The 17,425-nt window shown below is 48.3% G+C and overlaps 1 long non-coding RNA gene across 4 annotated transcripts in view; it reads left to right on the top strand.

Annotated features, from left to right (window-relative positions):
* The window catches only part of LOC112587765, a 66,955-nt gene that overhangs the window by 11,562 nt on the left and 37,968 nt on the right, over window positions 1–17,425 (top strand). Inside the window, exon 5 of one of the 4 annotated variants that reach the window (XR_006542587.2) lies at window positions 11,400–13,549. The exons of the other annotated variants lie outside the window; for them this stretch is intronic. This is a non-coding gene — a long non-coding RNA (uncharacterized LOC112587765). Of the gene's footprint in view, window positions 1–11,399; window positions 13,550–17,425 lie in introns of those variants that run through there. 4 annotated transcript variants of the gene reach the window in all.

Raw genomic sequence — 17,425 nt, forward strand, 5'->3', positions numbered from 1 at the left:
CCCTTTCCTGCAAAGGCCCTCTCCAAGACTGGAGGGTTGCTGTGGAACCTTCACCAAGATTCTGTTCAGTTAAACTGCCCTGGGGGCTGCTCCTGTCCACACTTGGATCTCTTCAGAGACCCAGCACAGTCTTCTCTCTGTGCTTGTCTGACTGCACCTTGAATCTCAAGGTTAAGATCCAATTTCTTCAACTTCCACCAGTTTTTCTCCTCCACATGGTTTTTAATGGGGTCTGCTCCATTCTTCAGTATGATTTTCACGATGACTTGGGGGCCAAAGATTTTCCAGGGAGACAGGTAGCCGGCTCTGTAATACAAGCTCGAGAGGAAAGCTTTTTTGAAGAGGTGGCACAAATGTGGATGAATTCTCTAGGCAATTTCTGGTCGAATAGGGCCTGGAGAGGTAGCGCTAGGACTATGGTTCTTGCTCTGTAGATCACCAAGGTTCTGAGTCTAGTTGGATGCATCTCTTAGACAAACTAGGACATCAGCACAGTGCCCTTCAGTTAAGTAACATTTGGAAGACTCTTGCACTGCAGAGATGTTTATTAACTAGCTAACCGAAGCTAAATTTAGAAGTCAAACTTAAGTACTTGGACTCATGTTGGGATTTTGATACCATTGATCAAGATCATTTTCCCTGTCTCACTCTGCTAAAGAGAGTGCTGGCTTTTAAAATTCCCTGGGGGGATGATAACCTTGCAAGACAGGTGGTTTTCAGTGGTCATGCCTTCAGCCCACCTTCAGTATACAAATATGCATGCATGCACGTCACATGCCCCCACCAACCATCCAGTGTAGTTCTTGCTGATGTACACAGTGTTTCCAAAGCTAAGAAGAAGGGGGGGGGGGGGTCATTGTCTTGGCTAATAGGAAATCCTAATAAAGTTAGAAAAAAAAATCCAAGGAGATACATGGATTTCTTATCCATCTTCCCCTTCCACCTTCCCACAATAGCCCAATCAAATTATAGAAATGGTTAATATTTTTAAAAAGTCAATGAGGGTGAAAGGCAGCAACTAAGCCTCAGGAAAATATATCCAAGCTCCCAGGGGATATCTGTTGTGAGTGTTTGAATGCCTAGGGTGCCAAGACCTAAAGCAAACAAGTCTACAAAATTCCTCATCACCATAGGTGATGGGGGAGAAAAGATGAAATTGGAGGAGGAAAGACAGTTAAAAGTCAGCAGATAAGGCACAAAGCGTCTGTTTCCTCTGTTTTCCACTCACGACTCAATATAAGTAGACCACAAATCAGATTTAACACATTTAAAAAAACATCAGCTGGAAGGGAAATCTGTTGAGCCTGATGACTATAGCATTTTATGGAGAAAGGGAGACTGGGTGATGGGAAAACATAGGGAAGTAGTCTACTAGGTTTTTGAGTTGATTCAATTTTGTGACATCTTTTTCTTTCTATTCATATTCAGAAACTTGTCAAACTTTGCAATTTTCTTTCTCTCTGGGATCCTTGTTTTATTTCTCTCATGCCTGAGGGACAATGACTTCGGAGACACCTGGTTTGAATTTAAGTCTTGACTTTGGCACTTACTAGCTTTGTGACCTTGGGCAAATTGATGAACCTTGTTTTGCATTTAATTCTTCTTCTAATAAAACTGGAATGATATTCCTAATCTCATAAGATTATTATGAGTATGAACTGAGCCAAATGCTTGGTCCTTGTTGGCACCTACAGGTGGCGCTCAATAAATACGAAGTTCTCCTCAGAGGAAGAAGTGCTATTTCTAAAGCTAAGCTCTCTACTGGTACCCTCAGCAATCACCTTCTTTCCTGATTTTGTGGAGACCTTCCTCCTGTCTTTTGCATCTCCAAATTTTCTCACTATGTGAGACCCTTTCTTTTATGGAGGCACCCAGATTTAGTGGGTCTCTCTTTGTACTTGAAAGTTATGGGAAAGGAAAACTCAGTCAGGAAATGAGGTACCTGTGGGTTCTTTGGAAAACTGGACCAGGAGGCAGTGAGGAAAGGACTTGGTGACTCTGGGTCCACTTGTCCAGTCAGGGGATAAGGCCATGAGGATGGGTAAGAGCCCCTCAGTACTAAGCACGTGGAGTGAAAAGCCTTGGGGCTTGCTGAAGGAGGAAGGGAAACTAAGAGCCCGGGGGTCAAGCTGGGGTCAGGGGACAGAAGCAGAAGGGGTGTGGGGAATCACACAAGCCGGGGCCTGAACTGGGGCAGGGCAAGAGAGAAAGCAGTTGGGCGTTCACACATCACAAGGCCTGTACGGTGTCCACTGAGCCTCGTTGTGTATTAACAAGGAGCCTGAGACTTCGGCCAGATCCTTTTCAACGGTGCAGCAGTGGGAAGCGCCACCGCAGAGCTAGAGGAGAACAAGCATGAAGGGAAAAGCATGGTGGATTTATTTGATGAGCTTGGCAGGGAAGACAACCAGCTGCAAGAGAAAAGACCAGTGGGGACTTTTGCTGCTTCTGGTGGGCTGGGGGCACAGAGCGGTACCCAAGGAACCCTATGACAGAGGTTGAGAAGGCCAGGGGAGTGAGGAAGCCCAGGGGAGGGTCTGGGAGGGGAGTGGGGATGTGCGTGCAGGTCATTGATGGTGGGATGGCCCCTGATGGAAGAACAGAGAAGGTTCTCTGAAGGAGAGGGAGTGGGCGGTGTGTGGGGGTTTGTAGACTTAGATACATTCACAGGCAGCGAGGAGCTTGCCTGGTTCTTTGGGAGGGTTTTGTTTTCCTAGGGGAAGTAGGAGGTGCGCCCATCTGTGGAGCGCAGGGAGTTGGGGGTGAGAGAGGACCTTGGTGAGGAGTGGTGAAGGCTGGGAACAGCTGCGGCAGAGGGTGGGGCAGGGCCTGGGTGTGACTTTGTCAAGCAGTGCTCAGCAGCACAGAGGTAGGAGGTGCCCCAGTGGCGGGGGAGAATGTTTGGACCGATCCAAGGTTGGGAATAGGGCAAGGTGGGGTTGAGGTCCGAAGGGGACGGGAGAGGCTTTTCCCTGTGCGTCTTCACGGTGGGTTCTTCCAGAACAGGAAGAGAAGCTATGAAGAGGGACTGGCTGGGAGGAGGCAGGGAGAGAAGGCGGAGGCAGGGAGCCGCCCTATCCTTGAGGCTGAAGAGCTGGTATCAGCTCCCCCAGAGCCCTTTTGACAGTGGAGGTAAGGGGCACGTTGAACAGTCAGACATGCATTCTTCCCCTAACTTTTAGGGTTCTGAGTCCCTTTGTCTTTCTTCTCTTCCTTTTACGACATTGAGTAGATTTTTTTTTTTTTTTAAAGATTGCCCTAACAATTACAAGGAGTTTTAGGGACCTTACATATCTGACAATACTCCCCTCTACCTTAAATCTTGGCTTCTTGCCCAACTGGGCAGGTCCAAGTTTTTGCTTTTGATGATGGTAACTGGGACAATGGAAAGGGTTGGGCAAGTAGAAGCAGGGAGCCAGAGGTCCGCCCCTCACCCACCATGGGGACCTGTTGCTTGCCCCCCACCTCCTGTCCCCAGGACTGTGGTTCATAGCTGGATCTTCAGCTTCTGCACCTCTTTCAGGAATCTTCTGTTCTCTATGAGCAGTCACAGCGGAGGTGGGATACATTCTTGTGAACATTTCCCTCTTCGGCCTTTTGCTCTTTTCTTAAAGCTTGCAAATTGGAAATGCCAAGGAACTATAAATGAATTCTGAATTTGGGCCGAACGGAATCCACACACTCTAGACTGTATGGAGCTTCTCTGATTCCTCCATGAGTGACTTCCCCTTTCCAGATCTGGTAGAATATTCCTTCAACTGGAAGTTGGACTTGGACAAGTCACTGCGAGCCTCAGGGTCATCTGTGGATTTGGATGTCTGGGTCTCTTCTGCCCTTGGTGCACTGTGGGTATGGGGACATCTGAGGACACCTGTACACTCTTACCCATTTTATTATGTAAATGGAAATGGTGCAGGAATAGGCATCTTTGATAGACTCAGAGAAAGAGCAGGTGCAAATGCTTTGTTAGGAAGGAAGTCAGTGTATCCTTCCCAGAGTACTTAATTCGTGTACTTCCTGTATGTCACAAAACACTGGAAATTAGGACTGAATGAGCCTCCTTACTGTAACATATACAGTTAGTCGGTCTTGTAGTTCATTTGTTTGTCCAATTGCATTTCTAGTGTTGAATGAAGAAAGAGCCTCATCACTGGTTTCCGAAAGCTGTCAACAAGTATCAGTCACTAACGGAGGTGACAGCAACATGGCTCCCTTTTCTTGCTGAAAATCCTTCCCATTTTGGATTCCAAGAGGAGGTAGTTAAGAAAATCAGTAGCTCTGTTTCAGATCTGTTCTGGTTCCATTTCTGGAGCTGGTTTGGTGCCTTCTTTTATTTTTGGGTCAGTAAAGAATGTGCTGTGCCCCTCCCTCAAGCCCTGTTAGCTCCTGGAGGGACCGTGGGTATGTGCTCTGTGCCGCTTCCTGTCTCCCTCATGCCCGCCTCCCACATTTGGCTGAATGTTCAGAGCACACAGACACTGGACTTCCTTCATGATATTCCCTGGTCAGGGGTAAGCCGTTTACCCCAGATTAAGTTTTGCTTATCTTGGGTCATCAGGCTAGGTTGGTTTCAGTGAATTATCTCAGCCAGTGGAATGCAGAAGATGCCAGGATTGGAAAGGCCTGGGTCCCAAAGTATGGACTGTGGTGAGCCAGTCATATCATGAGCATCATGTGAGAACTTGTTAGAAATTCTAGGTCCCAAGACCAGACCTAAGGATCTGTGTTTTACCAAGATCTCCAGGTGATTCAGACACCCAGTAAAGATTGAAAAGCACTTGAGGTGGCATATTAAGAGAAGCCGACTGACTCAAGTACTATTTTACCTTTCACTCTGAGGGTTAGACTGTCTCAGAGGCTGCTTAGTTTTTTAGGTTTTTTTCATTCAGAAAATGAAAGTATTAGTTGCTCAGTTGTGTCTGACTCTGCGACTCCCATGAACTGTAGCCCACCAGACTCCTCTGATGGGATTCCTCAGGCAAGAGTACTGGAGTGCGTTGCCATTCTGCTCGCCAGGGAATCTTCTGGACCCAGGGATTGAACCTGGGTCTCCCACATTGCAGGAGGATTCTTTACCAGAGAGGGAGACAAATGGAGACCCTTTAGGAGTCTGTTGAAGGCCCAAGGGATGTTGGAAGTTTTATACCTGTTGGAGGTACTAACATTATGGAAATTTGTCCCCTCTGCTTGGCACACCAGTCTGTTATGCTGCTGCCAATCTCTTGTAAGCTTAGGACGGCACTGTATCCCAAGACAAGAAAACCACGTGGTAGGTAGAAAAGAAAAAAAATATGACAGCCATCTTCTGTTCTAAGACTTGGAGGCAAAATGAAGCCCGATAATGGTCATTACCACTGGGTCATTACCTACTGTGGTTTTGTAAGTCCTGTAAGTTTTGGCAGCTTCATTGTGAACAGTAGTGGAAGGGGAACCTTTAAGAGAAATCACTGTTTTGTGGCGTTCTGGCTGCCGGCAGGGCACTGCCTGTCTGTGGTCTCCTGCTGAGGGCCTGGGTGAGTGATGCCTGGTGTGGAAATAGGGGCTGCCTTTTACCAGGAAGCTCTTCTCTTCTGCACTGCATAGCAGTGTGGTGAGATGCATTTGTTGCAACTGCTTATATGATTTGGAAGGTGAGGAAATAGGGATTCACCATCTAAATGAAATATACATCTCTTTGGCAGCCATAAATGTAGATAGTTCTTGTAGGTGACTAAGTGTTTGGGGAAGCCTGTGAGAACACACACAAAGCTTGGATCAAACGTTTTGGAACCATTTATCTTTTGTCATTTTATGTGGACATCCATCACTTTCCATCCCACTCGAGCTAGATGAGTTGAATCACTTGTGGAAATGCCTGGATTCTTTCTCTCTCAGAGAGACACCCTAAAGAGTTGCCTACATTGGCAAGTAGTGGAGGACTGGTAACCACTTTAAATCAACCACGGGCTTCTTTTGACCCTTGCTATGATGAGATAGCTTAGAAAGAGAAAGGCAAAGGACTCAGGAATCTCCTCTAATTGAAACTGTAATCCTTTGGTCTTCACCCAAATTTCTATGCAATTAAAAAAAAAAACACAGTTTCTTATTAGCTTAAAAATACATGCTGCTGCTGCTGCTAAGTCGCTTCAGTCATGTCCGACTCTATGCAACCCCATAGACGGCAGCCCACCAGGCTCCCCTGTCCCTGGGATTCTCCAGGCAAGAACACTGGAGTGGGTTGCCATTTCCTTCTCCAATGCATGAAAGTGAAAAGTGAAAGGGAAGTCACTCAGTCGTGTCCGACGCTCAGCGACCCCATGGACTGCAGCCTTCCAGGCTCCTCCGTCCATGGGATTTTACAGGCAAGAGTACTGGAGTGGGGTGCCATTGCCTTCTCCGAAAAATACATGCTAAATATTATTAAACTTGAAGGGTATTAAGGGGAAGAAAAACAAGAAAAAATTACCTGAAGTCAGCTTCATGCACAGAAAACCAAATTATTTCAGTTTGTAGTTTCTGTGTCTCTCAGACTTACATATAAAGTATAAGTGCAGAATATTTATATTAAGTGCAATATTTATATTGCTTTAACAAAAATGCTGCCATACTGTCCTTTTGCATGTAGCAGTGCATTACATTTTCTCTCATTAATACTCTTTTTCTATGTGATTTTTTTAGTGGCTGCATCCTGTGTGGTTTAGCTCCTCTAAGAAATGGGCATAACTGTAGTTACTGGTCTAATCAAATAGGGAACAAGAACAACAATAACAGAAAAGCCTTAGTTCCAGGAGCACTGAAGTTGAATTCCATCTCCATGGGGGAACTGTGTGACTGAATGGCAATTTGGTTTCATTTTGTGTGTTCTATGACTTGCACACACTTGATTCAAGCTCTCATTTTTTAAAATGATTTGGGGCCCCAGATGTTTTCTTGTTCCAAGAGTCTCAGATGTCTCTCCATCTGCCTCTGGAAATACCTTATGAGTGCAGACCAGAGCCTTGATAAATAAGCTAATATGGAGTTAGGGAGAGAAGCTAACCAAGGAAAACAATTAGTTCTTCCTTCTCTCTAGAAATGTACCAGCCCTTCTCCTGTCTGCATTCATTTTGGAAAAGGGTCTGTAGGTGATGATGAAAGTTTGAAACTGTATAGCTGTTAGGATCTGCCTTAAGAACCTTCCAGAAGCACAGCTGCTATTGTGAATCTGCCCCTGCAGAGTGACTCCTACTAGCTTCTCATTGGAGAAATTTCAAAATCCTTGGCCTGGCATGTCATGGCCCCACCCTGCCACTCTACTCTTAAATTCATGGTGCTTGCCTGTATTTATCTGACATGCAAATGGGTCTGTTCACATCCAGAGACTAGCTCCTCTGCCTCTGTAGAAGTGCGTGACATGCTTCCTTCTCCGACAGCAGCCTCCTGGAGTTTTCTTCCCCTTGGAAATCCCACCCTACCCTTACTCAAGTCTCAGTTCTATGTGGAGTTGCAGCCCTCTGGGCTTCCTCGCTCAAGACGCTTACTGACTCAGATGGGCTTCTCCCAGTTGATGTTTCTCATATGTTTCAGCCACTTGATAACGTGTTTATGTGCTCATACTCACTTGGTTATACATCTGTGTGTGTGAACGCATCCCCGCTTAAAGCGATAACCCTTTTCCATGTACAAATCAGATTTCCCACCAGTTGACAAAAAAGATGTATTTCTTTTGCTTTCATTTTATAGAAAGCCACACCCAAACCTCACAAATCACAGATGGGAATGGATTTTAAGTCTTTTGAATCGGCCATGACTGGCCACAAAATTAGGATCTCTGTTTTTTATGTCTTCAAAATGACTTGTACCTTCCTTTGAACTGTAATCTCCAATCATAATGAAAGTGCAATAACAGGATGCACAGGGATTGATGGGGAGAGAATAGCACACGAACCTCAGAAGTAACGTAAGCTGATGAAGAGTCCAGATGATTCAGATACATGAGGCTGAAAGCCCTCCCCTCCTCCCTCTCTCTCCTTGGTTTTCTTCTATGCTCAAGACTACTCTGTTTGAAAGGCATAATTTTACCTATCTCTTAAATTGTAGTCAGTGTCTTCAGGAACCATTTGTGTAAGGGGAAATTTGCCCATGCTCTTTCACAACCTGGGGACCATCTGTAGAGCTAAATTGTGAGACCCTACTAAATAGGACCCTGCTATTTATTTCCTGTTATCCCCAGTAGTGGCTGGGACTAAGTCCTTTTGCATGGAAGCTGCCCAATGCCTTTGAGGCATCAGGAACCAATATTACATGAGTGTCTCTTTGTCCAGTATGCTTCCAGTGGTATAGGCATAGTAATTATGTATACCTATGTGTGGAAAGTGCATGGAATTCTCCAGGCCAGAATACTGGAGTGGGTTGCCTTTCCCTCCTCTGGGGGATCTTCCCAACCTAGGGATTGAACCCAGGTCTCTCACATTGCAGGTGGATTCTTTACCAGCTGAGCCACAAGGGGAGCCTATGTATGTGCCTGCCAGACACAAACTTAATGTATGATCACATGTTTCCATATGGAGTTTGTGCCTTCTTTAATAAGGTGGGCACAGGGGACAGTCATTGGGAGACCCTTGCTGGCAAAGGCTCTGTCATAGGAGCAGGAACATAGGGCCAAGCCCCCTTGACAACCTTGTTGAGCTAAGCCTTGTGGTAGCGCTGGCTGTGCGTGCAAATAAACTGATGTCTCTATTTGAGATGCTGTCTGCCTCCTTACCCGGGCCCCTCCAGGCTGCCTGCCCTCAACCCCCACCCTCCCCAGCAGAGGACTTGGTTTCTCTCTCTCTCCAGTGGCCCCTGCCACAAACCCCAGTCTAAGAAGCAAGTACTAGCCAGTAAGAACTATTTCTGTGAACCCGAAGTCACTCCCCAGCTGCACTGTCCGCCCTCCCCCCCTAGATGTAGATAAGATAATAAGCTCGGAGAAGAAGAGCTTCCTGTTTCTCTGATCCCCTGGCCTGGTCTCAGTTTTGTTTGGTGACTCCCTGGAGGCTCACACCCCAGAGGTCCGGCCAGGCCCCTCCTCGCCGCACCCCCCCCACCCCCCCCTCCCCCTCCCCGGCCCCGGGCGGGAACACACAGAGGAAGGAGTCTTGTCTGCAGATTCCTGTGGACTCATACTGAGCTGAAAGCACAGGCCGGTGGGTGGCATGTTACCTTGGCAATACAGGCATCACCTGAGTTATCCAGACAGCCGTTAGTTTTGCCATGTTATTTGGAATGCTCTCCAGGCAAAGCTTTATGTGGCATATCTACATATACCTACACTGTCTTGTCTCAAAACGCTTCCAGTTCAATGGAATAGATGCCCCTCACCCCACCCCCCACCCTGCCCCCACCCTTGCTTTCTGAAGATGACCATATCGGTTTTACACAGCAGAGCAGCTCTGGGCATTCGTTTGTTTCATGGTCTTTCCCTGTCTGAAGTGTGAACCTCACGGATGGGATGGGGCAGTGCTTACCCAGTCGTGCAACCCTCAGCTCGCCCCCCATGCCGCTGCTAAAGCAGTCCGCAGTGGTGCCAACCCCTTCTCCCCTCTGGCTCTCCATCATCTACCCCGTACCCGGGGGATGCAGCCTTCCCTGCTTCTGCTGCTCCCAGGGCTCCTGGGCTCCAGTCCTATCAAAGTTCTTGTCCTTTCCAAATGAATCCTGCTGTTTCACCTGCTGGGAACTTGCATTTGCTTTCCTTTCTTTTATTTTTTCTTTTGCCTAAAACGACCTGCCCAACTCTCTGCCCATAGAGAACCTGCCTTTTCCTTTCATATGAGTGAATGTTTCTGCTTCTGGGGAAACCTTTCTGAACTTTGTTTTTTCTGCTACTTGAAATATTTAGTCCTGTTGCTATCATTATTTGTGGACATATTTGTTTTCCTTAAGAGCGTAGAACTTCATGAGGACAGAGACCACTTGTTTAATTCATGCTTCTGTCCCACATTTCCCTCGCTGCCCCTCACCCCAGGGTCCAAGAAAAACAGGTGATTGATAAACACTTGTTGAAGTGACCCTCATGATTCCCCTGCACGGTGCATTTCCTTTCAGCTGGGTTGATGTTAACTTGTGACATGTTTGCTTAAGAAAAACCTAGTCCAGGATTCCTCGTTATGATTGATTCTATGAACAGCTTGACTCTCCCAATTTTCGTGGACTGCTTAAATTTCCTAGGGCTCCAAAGAGGTCTGAACTTGTATTTGCATTCTGCCTACCTGAAAAGGACTTGTTGTTTTGGTTAAACTGCTCCTTTTCCAGGAGGGGGTAATGGCCCACCTCACCTGATACAGACAAAGCATCATGGTGGCTTGAAGCCAGACAGCTCAGATGACATATTAGAAGCTCATTGGAAACACGGGTGGCACTCCAGGAAGTGTTGCCAGTAGAGGATAAGCTTCCGTATGCTAGAAGATAAGCTCACATGTTGACTGGTGGGCATTTGACAGTATAATGACCTCTCCTTACCTGTGTATCCAAGGATGGAGTTGAATGTGACATTTTGGAGATGAAAATGGCCAAGAAAAAAGGCAGAGAGAAAAAGGCAAAGCTGATTCCCAATCACTCTCTCGCCCACATTAGGAGATGGTCCTTATGTCAAAGGATAAAGCGTGCAACCTGGTCAGCTGAGAAGAGGGAGGGAGGTGAAGGGAAAGACAGTCACCTTCATGAAGGATCCACTCTTTGCTTGATCAGCTCAGTACTTGACCTACGTAACATAATTTAATTTTCCTAAGAACTTTGCCAGGTGGAGTAATTATTTCCACTTTACAGATGCAGAAACTGATGCTCAGAGAAAATAGATGGACTTGCCCAAGGTAAACATGACTAGTGAGTGGCAGAGTTCCAGCCTAGCTGGCACCAGAAAGCAGAGGGGGCTTTGCACACTCTTACGTTGCTTCTGTGTCCTGACTAGGGAGGTAAAAATGGCATGCCGGGTTGTGGGGCTGAGGGAAGCAAATGGGCATTTTGCAAGAGCAGGCTTTAGGCAGGGCTATATGGGGCTTTCCAGTTTTTCCTGACACTTAACCATGTTTTTCTGGCCTGACTCCTGTGGGGTCTGTCCTGCATAGATGGATCAGAATATTTAGAGGTGACAGCCTTAGGAACTAATTCAGGGTACAGCTGGGGTAGGCTGGTAAGATATACGCAACAAGACTTTGAAAATAAAAGGTAGTATATACTTTGCATTAAAAAGTAGTACAAGTCAGGGTGAGTTGGTGACCCACGGCATCAGCCAGTCTGCAGGCACTAGGCTTGCCTGACTGTTGAATGTCTAAGGGACAGAGCTTTAGAAGAACGAAGATGGATGACTGTGTCAGGCACGCCCCTGTACAAACTTGAAAAGAAAGTCTACGTTGGACATCTTATGAGTAATCATTGTCTGTGCTTTCACCACTTAACAGATCCGGGAGAAGATACAACGTCCATGCCAATGAAAGTCTTTCTGACTGAACTGCATTGAACAGGGCAGCTGTAAAAGGGCGTTGGGAGAGGTCAGCTTCTCTGCGCTGATTCCAGTGAGTTTGTTAGGAGAGGAGAGTGAGGGAATGAAGAGAAGAAGAGGGCATTTTCTCCAGGGTAGCCACAGCATCGAGCACAGACTCCTAAGGTGGATACTCCACAGAAGCAAGGGCCTCTGGACATGGAAAGCGGGGCAAGTGCTAGAGATGGTGACAGAGACCACGTCCGGAAAGCTCAATAAATAGAGCTGGCTTCTGGCTGGGCTGGAGGCTGACTGGCTTCTGATGGGACCGGAGGGCGGCCGGGAGGGTCTGGCCTGAGACGGGCAGTGAGAGAGCTACACTGCAGCTCCCCTCTTTTCTGGGGATGCAGGCCCTGTGTCCTTCCTGTCTCCCCAGATCTGGGCTCTCTCCTTTAGTAACTACACACTGCCAGATCAGGGGCTTCCGTGGTGGCTCAGACGGTAAAGACTCCCCCTGCAACGCGGGAGACCTGGGTTCGATCGCTAGAGGGGAGGGCACGGCCTCCCGCTCCGGTATTCTGGCCTGGAGAGCCCCCCTGGACAGAGGAGCCTCATGGGCTACAGTCCATGGGGTCGCAGAGTTGGACACGACTGAGGCACTAAGCACAGCACAGCCGCCAGGTCAGAGTCCACGTTCTGAGGGGGTCTGCTGTTCTCCCAAATACATCCAAGGGTGCTCTCTGAGCCTTGAATTTCTTGGGTTCTTTTCCTTTTTCCATTTTCCTGCGCCTACTGACTCCCCTCCTTCACTCTTCCCAGCCTCTTGGAACTCGTCTCTTTCTGCCTTAGGATGAATGAAATGTTGCCCCTTTTCTTTGTGTATCTGAAGGCTGGGGTTAGTGGAGATTTTAGCACTGCCTAGTAGAGGAGACAAAGTTCACTAGCTCTCCCCAGCTCTGGGGGCCTTCCTGCTGGTCCCTCTCCACCTACTCCTCTTCCTCTGCCATCTGCCCCTTCCCGGCAATCGCTGCTAAGTACCCTACTTAGTCTCCATTTCTTCCAAGTCACCAGGCCTCTCTCTAGTGGTATCTGCACCTGAGGGCTCCAAGACTTCTGGGTGCTTTATTAAAGCAAAGCAATTTAGGTCTCTCAGGCTCAGGCTGGACACACTTAATGGAGCTCAGCGGCCTCACTCCCCAGTCTTCTCAACAGAAAGATGACCCACCTCAGCAAGGAGGTGGATCATGCCATTTCCTAGCAGGCAGAAGTTGTAACTCCTGGGTGTTTTCAACACAAGCCTTTTCCCTTCCTCCAGTGTTGAGAGCATGTAGGACAGAGTCAAGGTGTTATAGAGGCTGGAGACACCTGCACACCCTGCTCCCAGCTCTGCTGACAGCAGAGGAGCCTGTGAATGGCTTGCATCAGGTTTGCTGCTGGATTTATTCCTTACCTTGGTCCTGGGAGAGGCCAGTGGCTTGGCAGTGGTGTGCTCCTCACTAAAGAGAAAACTTGGGTGGCTGAGTGGAGTTAGTGATCCAAAATCTCAGGGCCAACCCTCAGTGACCTTGGGCGAGTCCTAGACAAACAGGACAAACAGAAGCATGGCAGCCTTCCCTTTATAATGACTGCCCTGTTTGCAGGGGGTTGCCCTCGCCCTCGGACACACAGTCAGACCGGCCACCTCTCTGCCTCTGACACGTAGTGTGCACTGGGCGAAGGAGGCGTCAGGGCAGTCTCTTCCCGAGAGCCAAAAGGACAGAATGCAGGGCTGCTTCCAAGTTTGGGTTTTGCTTTTCTTCTTTGTGGCCTTGCTTTCCCCTCACTATTCATAACTCCTTAATGGAAGCCAGGTGGTCCCGCATCCCCATCCACGCTCCCCACCAGCTACCCAAGCAGAATCCAGTCTATTAAGATGTCCAGTTTGGAGAGCCAGTCACTCCCTGCTGAAAACGACCATGTAGTGTGGCTGGACTGGAAGGGCTCAGGTCGAGGGCGATTGTCCTTTCGTGATGCATAATTTAACAGAGTCTCTGAGAGGGGACAGAATTTTAGTCCATCTGATTCCATCTGTGGTACAAATGGCTTAAAAAAAATCAGTAGATTAAGGATTAAGTTAGAGAGTCTTTATGCCTATTGTCATGCATGCTGTTAGTATCAGTTCATTGTACTGTATCATATTTCTTTCCTCGAGAAATAAATACAAGGAAAAATCATTGCATATCAGGGATTGGCAGAAAGGTTACGACTTCTCATGATTTCTGGGTGAAGAAGGGCTCTGTCACTTTTGAGGGGACTCTTGGCTTTTTGGTGGCCCAGCTTTCCCACCCAGAAAACGCTGGAACACTTAAGGCACGGACTACAGCTGTGTCTGTTCAAATCTGTGTACTTTTGGATTTAGATGACATTTTCAGAATCCATGCTTTGACACACTTGGGTGCCCACGGGGGATGTGAAAGGTCCAGAGGGCACTGCCCATCTGTCTTCATTTTGCACAAGTTGTAACTGAGGCCCCGAGGTTCTGTGAACAGGCTTGCACAGGCTGACCCCAGCCTCGGGTCCTGGGACTCCAGGTGCTGGCTCCTTGCCCCACTTCTGCCTTTCTGATCAGAGGGCAAAGCAGATTGTGCATGAGTGCTGAGTGAAAGGTGGGCAGTGTCCTCGTGGTCGAAAGGTGAAGAAGACATAATCAGCTCTGCAATCTCGATTTATGAGGCATAGATCTTTGCTGCCTTCATTCTGTAAAATCGCAGAGGGCCAGCGCTTCCAGCAACAGAGTAAAGAGGATGCTCTGCACTCATCCTCCCCCTCCCTTTACCCAGTGCATCACCCCTTAACGTCCCAGACTCCTCTGGATGGATCTGCCCTTGGACGTTGTCTGAAGGGGAGGGGAGGGGGAAGGAAACGAGAAGGGTTGAGCCCAAGGGGCAGGAGGGAAGGAGGCAAGGGGCAGTGGTGTCCAGGAGAGGGGCAGCCGGGCTGGAAGGAGCCCCATGGGGATGGGCTGCCCTCCTCTGCTCAGATTCCCGGGGAGATGGGGCCTTTGGGGCCAATCTCATCACTCCATGGGGTGGGCAGACCCTACTACGGAGGGTCAGAGGGTGCCCAGCCGAAAAGACCCATTTCCCTACCCAAATACCAACAATACTGGGTAGTTGGTCTAGGAGCTCGAGTCCAGATGGATCTGTTTTTGGATGATTCTCAGGAAGGAAAGACTGAGATTGCCTTCAGGGAGTATGCAGGTCAGGACCATGGACAGCGCCGTGGGGGCAGCGGCACTCGCCCTCCTGGCTTCCCAGAATATGGCAGGCAACGTCGCAAGGGGTCACACTGCAGGGCCACAAAATACTTCACGAGAAACTTCCTCCCAGCTCCCCTGAACCAACAAGCCCACCTGGCAATTAAGTAATAACCTTTACGGTGAGGTCCGGCCAGCTGGGCAGTCGAGAATGCAGGAGAGACGAAGGCTTTCCCCTTGTGGCTTCATTTGTGATGGCAAGGGAGCATCTGAACATCTTCCCAGTGAGGACCAGGGCTCCACCTTCTATCAGAGAAGAGGGAAAAATGATGCTTCAGCACAGTACTCAGTTTCTTTGCTTTTAGAAATTTCAAAGAAAAAAACGTGGACAAATTGACTGCCTGGAGCCATGGTTGAAATGCCCTTCTTTCCTCCAAGGCTCTGAAAAACTAGTAAATATGAGAAACTCTTCGGGGAGCCTCCATAGGCAGATCTGAGGAGATGAGAAGTGGAAAGTGAGGGAGTGTAGCCAGACTGGGAAGGAGAAGCTCTCTATGGCCAAAGGGTTAGTGTGTTCTTTCTTGACGAGGGCCAGAACCAAGGCATCAGGTAAAAAGCAAGAGCTGAACAAGTCATTGAGCCAAAGAAGTTGACTGAACCCGGTCTCTCCTGAAATCAAGAGCCACAGGAAGTAGTGGGAAATGCATAGTCAGGTAGTTCCTGGCAGGATAGAGCAGTGGTTCTGGGAGAACCACTTGTGGGGTACCCTTGCTTGTAATGACCTTCTACCTGTACTCGACAGAGGAGAGCAGAGGTGTGCTTGGTTGCATTTAAGCATTCAGGGACAAGGCAGACCCCCCATCCCAAACCTTTGGGTGCCCTTTCTACTGCTAGATGATGACAGACAGTTTCCAGGACCCCCTGATGGAATGGTGTGCTGATGGTGGGGAAAGGGAACACCCAGAAATTGTTCTTCTGGTTTGTGCCCTTCCACAAGGGCACACCATGGTGCCCATGGCGACAGGTGCTTCCTTAGTGATGAACTCTGGGACCCCAGACTGAGTCACCTCAATGTGTGGGCGGTGAGCAGAGACTTGGGGGTCAGTCATGGTCGAAACCAGGGAGACTTGGGGTACAGGCCTGGGGAAAGAGGTTGACAGAACAGGAAGGCAATGGGGTTATGGCTCTGGTTTAAAAGCCAAAAGTCAAATGGCTCCTGCCAGTGGTTTTCTAGGTTTGGCACAGGAAAATGGTGTGTTTTCCATTTTGTACCAGCTGGCGACTCTTACTTGCCTGGAACATATCTTAGAGTGGTGGAGTTTGACGTCACTTGGGTCATGGATTTCTCTGGGAGCTGACAAAAGTCATATTTGCAGAAAGACAAACATTACACATAATTCCAGTGTGTTTATGGACCCCTTGGCAACAGCCCCCAGCCCCCTTCTCCCTCTGACCCCAGACCCTGATTTAAAAACCACTGTTTTTGTCTGTTTTTCTTTTTACACACCAGAGAGTGTATAGGAATCCTGTAAGGAATTGGCCAGGCACCAAAGTAAAGATGGGAATATTGGGATGTGCCCTGAGGTTATGCCAAAAGGGGATTTTCTGGGTGGAGGGATACAGTGAGCTTTGTGAGCCTCTCCTTCATGGGAAGACTGTTTTCCATAGGACATGTGGCAAGATTCTATTTTTTCCCCAGATTATATTCATCTCTCCATGCACTGTGGCTGGAAGACAATGGGTAGTTGAGACAGAAAGAAGGATACATGTCTTCAATAGCTGCTCCAATATTCTACCACCAATTGGATGCTAGGCTTGGGGATGTGCTAGCTGTGTGGTGAGTGCAGACTGGAGACTCTGTGAATGGCAGTGGCTGGTGCCAACTTAGCAGCAAACTCACTCTGACAAAATGGATGGAAGGTGGATCGCCTCTTCCCAGCCGTGAGGCAGCTGCACATGTGGAGGGAAGATGACACAGCTGAGGGGAGCGCCTGCAAAGTTAGAGGTTTATATGCAAATGCGAAAAGTGTCAGACTGATGACTAGAAAAGATGGACTGTGATAACACAGATAATGCAGAAGGACTGTGGACTTTGATAAGGACTTTGATAGGCAGTCCACAAAGGAAGAGACAGGAGGGGTCCCAGGCTTCTCCAAAGCACTATTAGACCTCCTGACTGCCTGGGGGATCCAATTCGGAAACTCTGTGGGTACATTCTGTTGTAGAGTCTAGTGGTTCACACTTGCGATGAACTTGATCCCAACTGATCCGAAAGAGGCTTTTAGCAGCCCCAGAAGGCAGCACCACAGGAGTTGTCAGGGACTGCAGTTCTCAATGCCTGGGGTCGCTCCCGGTTTCCTGCCTCATTGGACAAGCCTTGTCCCAGGAGAGAATCCTCTGCCCACCTTCTGCAGGTGTGTGGGCGTGCTTTCTAGAATATTCTGTTTTTTAATACCCTCCCCACCCTTGCCAGAGGGTGGGCATGGTCTGCAGACTCTCTTGACGATTCTCATAGAGGCTTAAGCTCCTTTCTGATCTATCCAGTGAAAGGGCTACACACCGACTGCCCAGAACATGCAGCATTTGTACAACGGGACTGTGTATTTGAAATCAGGACTGTTCTGGAAAGTCCAGCATGGTTGGGGGAGGGTCCCACACCTTGGTCCCGGGGGCCCTCCAAATCTCATCCCCCCAGTAGAATGGGCTCTTTTTGACCTGAGTCTCCTGAGTATTTATCTGTGTACTCTCATGAGGCGCTGGGACAAACAACA

The sequence above is a fragment of the Bubalus bubalis genome, chromosome 11, assembly GCF_019923935.1.
Source record: "Bubalus bubalis isolate 160015118507 breed Murrah chromosome 11, NDDB_SH_1, whole genome shotgun sequence".
In the NCBI taxonomy this organism is placed as follows: domain Eukaryota; kingdom Metazoa; phylum Chordata; class Mammalia; order Artiodactyla; family Bovidae; genus Bubalus; species Bubalus bubalis.